Source organism: Mandrillus leucophaeus, unplaced genomic scaffold (genome assembly GCF_000951045.1).
Source record: "Mandrillus leucophaeus isolate KB7577 unplaced genomic scaffold, Mleu.le_1.0 Scaffold1135, whole genome shotgun sequence".
NCBI classification, from domain to species: Eukaryota; Metazoa; Chordata; class Mammalia; order Primates; family Cercopithecidae; genus Mandrillus; species Mandrillus leucophaeus.
Window position 1 is genome coordinate 1050543 of NW_012099599.1, and position 5597 is coordinate 1056139.

Sequence of the window (5597 nt, forward strand, 5' to 3'; positions counted from 1 at the left end):
TAATGAAGTATAATGAGGTATATGAGGGAAATAGGTAGTATTTTCATCCAGGTGGACTCACTTACTTCCGTTAACCCCACTTATTTAATTACTCAGAAATATTCATTAATTTAACAAATATTGAGGCTCCTATGCACCAGGTGCTTTGATGAGTACTGGGGAGAGTGGCAAGTCAGACACAGACCCTGCCCTCATGGGGTTTGAATTCTAACTTCCTATTATATACACAATGAGGTTTATATGATATTAAGAATCATTTAAATCTACAATTGTAAGGCACCCTTAAATTTTGAGTGTGTTTTGAGTTTATCATACATCTTCCTCTTTGTACCTTGTTCACTTTTTTAGGTCTACAAATCACTTCCCCAAAATATTCCAGCCGATTTTCTTTAGTGCATTTCCGACATTCAAATAAAATTGTGGCTTTTAATTAAAAGGCAAGGTATTCCATTGAAACTTTTTCTATTCAATTTTAGTGGAACGCTACAATAGTAGGTAAACACCAGACAAATGAATCCTATTTAAACATGAATAATATTCCTCTACTTCTTTCTTAGAGCTTCCTGTAAAAATCAGGAAAATTCTTCAAACTTTACTTTCATAGGCCTGTACACTGCTGGAGGAAAGAGGTCCAAAGGGAAAAATAATTTGCAGAAGGAAAAACACCATGGAGATGGAAAAAAAAAAAGGATTAAGACACTTGAAACAAAGGAATGGGTCACAGCTTGAAGAAGAGCTCTGGCTGAGGACCAGAAAACACCAGGGGTTAGCATAGCGGAAAACACATATAAACATATTTTGGTTTTGAGAAATGGCTCATAGCAAATTTAATGCCTGTAAAAAGTCCCCTTTTATTTCACATAGGAAGGAGGGTTAAATAGCACATTTAAAAGCGCTGGGAAATCCCATCCCCAAGGGTCTCAGTTCACTTGAACTCAGCTATCAGTTGCAGAGAACCTGCTTTGTACCAGGCACTGTCCTCCGGATGGAGACACAGGAAGAAGGAGGAGATCCAGTTCCCAGTCTGGAGAGGCTTCCAGTCTGTTATGGAAGAAGATGTCTAAGCAGGAAATTTCTCCACAGTGTGATCTGATCTGTGATGCAGGGAAGACTTCGTTACCATGGGTGTGCTTTGAGGGAGGTGTGGAGCCTGGGGTGCAGGGAGGGGGTATCATAGTGGAATTTCTGGAGCAGGTGATGTATCTCCAAAGGGTGAGTAGTGGTCTTATATTAATTAAGGTAGTCTTTTCATTTTGAAAGACGTTTAAGAAACTGAATGCGGACATCCATGAGATGATACACATACGGCTGAAACTTTCAAAGTTGAATATTAAAGGCAATAATCACATCCTGGGTCTGCTAATTCCCTTTATGCCAAAGAGCAGAGGCAAAACCATTGAACAACTGCATACAGGAATTCACCTGCAAATACGTTTATACAGGTTCTGCCAACTGTTTTCTCTGAATAGTGCCTTCTCCCCAGATGACTTTCTGTTAATTGGCAACTATGGTAGTGTCCTCCTTAGAGGGTTTTGTTGCCAGAGTTCTTTCCTGTTGCCAAACAGCCAAAACTATCTTTGTGAGGGGAACTACACGTCAACTTTCTGTATTTGGTGACTTTTCTCAGGTTCAAAGCATTCCCACAAGGCTATTTCAGGATAGCTTGAAAATAGATGGTGATTACATTAACCCTTTCTCAGATAGTGTTAATCACTCCAGTCTTGTCAAGAAACAGATGCTTGTTTCATCACAAAATGTGTTGCTGATAAGATGGATTGATGACTTGTCATTCTCAGGAAATCAAACAAGTCACATCTATGTCAAAGATGGCGTGCACTGGTGACCTTCCCTTGGCTGGGGCAGTTTCCCTTCAGGAAAATGCTTAAATGGTACACGATAGTTTTGAGAAGACAAAGTAAGCATCTCTTAATTCTCTGAAAGTGTATCTGTTCTGAGAAATATTTAAAAATGATTAAATTTCTTGATAAGTCTCTTTCACAACATTTAACCTACTTAAGAATTTGGGGATTTTCTTAATAATATTCTTACTGTAGAAAATTTTCTATTCATGCTTCTCTATCCTTTTACTTCTGCCAAAAAAAAAAAAAGAACAGAAATAAAGGAAAGTAAAAGAAAAAGAAGCTTCCTACATTGCAATAGATAGAGCATATTGGGCCACTTTTCACTCTGTCATTGAGGTTCTTGTTCACTTTGGATATACCTATGTTGGAGCAAAAATATGGCTTGGAAGGGCTTCAGCCCTGTTGGAATTTCTACCCATCCTACTCTAAATAAATATGCATTCTAAATAAAAACTGGGCACTTGCTATGTACACACAGCTTCAAAAGGGGCATCCCTCACTACCAGAATGCCCTCCTGCTGTGTGCCAGCCAACCCTTCAGAAATTCTAGGGCACATTTGGGAGAAGTAGCTGCGACCTATGTCTTCGGAGCATAGGGCAGGTGTAGTGACATGAACAACAGATAATTGTTCTCAGTTAGCCTGGTGTGACGCTTAAATTTCATACTTTGCCAGGGTTCCCCTGAAAAGTTAATGAGATGGAGTTGTTTAAATCCTATTAAGCTGTCATGGATGTGTTTCTGGGTTCTTTTTCTCAGTTTTACTCATCACGAGGGACTTGGTACAGGACCCAATTTTAGACATATGAATCCAATTCATAATCCTGTTGTTCTCATTCAGCTCATGGTGGGTAGGTGGAAGCAAGCTCATACTTCCCATACCTTTAAAATGGCAATGTGGAGCAGTCTGTTGGTATGGCTTGCACCTCCTTAGGAAATCTATCCACATCTTTTACATGCCATCCAATGGCTATTAGTAGGTAGAGTTACAGGTTAAAATCATTGCCATTTCTGTCCATATGGCTGAGCTTTCTTACTGTATACCCAAACATAACTTGGAATTACATCTTCATTGTGTGTAACTGGAAAGCTATGGTTCCCACTGGGGTTATTGGAGATAAACTGGTCTCTGCAGGAATAGTAGGAAGGGTACTGGAGCTTTGGGTAATGAGAAGAAGGGTTGAATCAGCTGAGAAAAAAGCCACAGGGCTGAATTCTGGCTGGAAAGTGAACTGGACCCTTCTTGGGGGTTTAGCAGAGTCTATCCAGTTCTAGCCATGGGTGCCTCTGAAGTTGCACTGTGTGCTTGGCACTAGCAGACAGAGAGACACCTTCAACTCCTGGCCTCAGACACTAGGAGGAGGAGGGGAAGCTTGGTGCTCTTCTCTTCTTTGCTTTGACTCTTACCCTTTGCCTTCACTTGGTGTCAAATTCAGGTCCCTGTATGACCCTCCAGTGCTCTCTGATCCTGCTTCTCTCTCTTTTTTTCCCCCAATCTCCCCACCCCTCAGCCTCTGGTAACCACCATTTTACTCTTTGCTTCTGTGAGTTTGACTTTTTTAGGTTCCATATATCAGTGAGATTATGCGGTAGTTGTCTTTCTGTGCCTGGCTTATTTAATTTCACACAATGTCCTCCAGGTTCATCCATGTTTTTGCAAATGCAGGATTCTTGTTTATTTTTTTTAAAGCTGAATACTATTCTACTATGAATATATAGGACAATTTTCTTCAGCCATTTGGTTGTTGATGGGCCCTTAGTTTGATTTCATGTCTTGGCTATTGTGAACAATGCGTTAGTGACCATGGGAGTGCAGATATCTCTTCAACATACTGATTTCCTTTCCTTTGGCTATATAGCCAGAATTGGCTATAATATATAATATAATGTAATAGCTGGATTACGTGTTGGTTCCATTTTTTTTTTTTTTTTCAAAGAGCCTCTGTACTATTTTTCATAGTGGCTGTGCTAATTTACATTCCCATCAACACTGTATAGGCTGCTTTTTCTCCATATCCTCTCCAAAGCTTGTTATCTCTGTTTGCAGATGACATAATGTTATATGTAGAAAACCCTAAAGACTTTACAAAAATAATCTTAGAACTAATAAATTCAGTTAAGTTGCAAGATTAAAAAATCATCGCAACAAAAACCAAGCTGTACCCCTACAGTGCTGCATAGGTGCCTGTGGCAATGAGATGCAAGGCCATCAGAGGGCTGTTAGGATCCAGGGCTTGCTCTCCCTGGCACTTGGAAGTAAGACTGGTCCTTAACTACTCCCAAAGTTGGACCAAATGAGTCCCTAGTCGCTTGAATAATTAAATGGAGAGCATGTCTCAAGAAGGAACTATTAGAATTTCTGCTTATAGACCATGTCTTAAATGATGAACCAAAGTTGCATGATTGTATTTGTCCCTTGTTTTTAGACTAGGTCAAACTCTTTAATTACCTTGATCCCACATTAAAATCACTTGGGGAAGATTTACAAAGTGCTGATGTCTGGGTCCATTTCCAGAGATTCCACTTTTGGTTGGTCAAGGCAGTGTGCCCTGGGCATATGGGTTTCTTGTTTTAAAAACTCCCCGTGTCATTTTAATGTGCTGGCAATGCTGAGAACCATGGGACATAACACAGAGGCTGCATTAAATGTTTTAATACATGTAAAGTACTCAGAAGATTACTTGGCACATAGAAGATACACAACAAATGCTACTGTTTTTGTTGTTATTATTGGCACATGGTTGAACAGCAGATCAAACATTGAATACATAAACAGAACATCTCAACACTCACACACTAATCATATCCTGACCAAAGACCAGGATTAGATCTCTAACTGCTGGGAACAGTTATCCACTTAAGAATTGTGTTTCTCTTTCTATTTGGGTAATTAGCGCTGGAAAGGTGGGCCTTTGATGTTTGCCTTCCAAAAAGAGGTTTATTGGCACTGGCTTCTGAAATGAGAAAGTCAGACTTACGAAATTGAAATGCTTCTGTATTTGTTAACACCTCCAGGTCTTGGAAGAAGACTTCAGATGAATAATGGAGCCCTCAAGAATAGACAAAAATGGAAGGACGTTTGCCAATTATACTTCCCTGATGAGGATATAAGTGATGATTAATTTGCAATAAGTACATATCTATTATGAGTAGGTCTTCATGGGCGACCCAATGGATGACATACAAACTATAAAACCTAAGCTTCTCAATTGAGTTTATAATATTGATCCATAACATATTTAAGATGTTAGTGAGAGTCAAGTTTATTTCATATGCTTAAATAAAAATCACTGGACAGTTTAAGAGTTGTATAAAGTCGATTCACTTCCTGTAACAGATTTTTATCCACTCTTTTACTTGTTGGTCATGCATTACTGCATCAAATATGCCATACAAAACATTTTAATGGGCTTCTCATCCTCCTTCCTCTTCTTTTTTTAGAGAAAAAAGAAACTTACACATGGGACTAGAAGAATACCTTTTCATCTGATTTTTACTATTTTAAGCTTTAAATGTTTACAACTGTCTTCAAAAGTTGTGGGTGGGGTGTGGTGGTTCGTGCCTGTAATTCCAGCACTTCGGGAGGCCAAGGTGAGTAGATAACTTGAGGTCAGGAGTTCGAGACCAGTCTGGCTGACATGATGAAATCTCGTCTCTACTAAAAATACAAAAATTAACCAAGTGTGGTGGCAGACTTCTGTAATCCAAGCTACTCTGGAGGCTGAGGCAGGAGAATT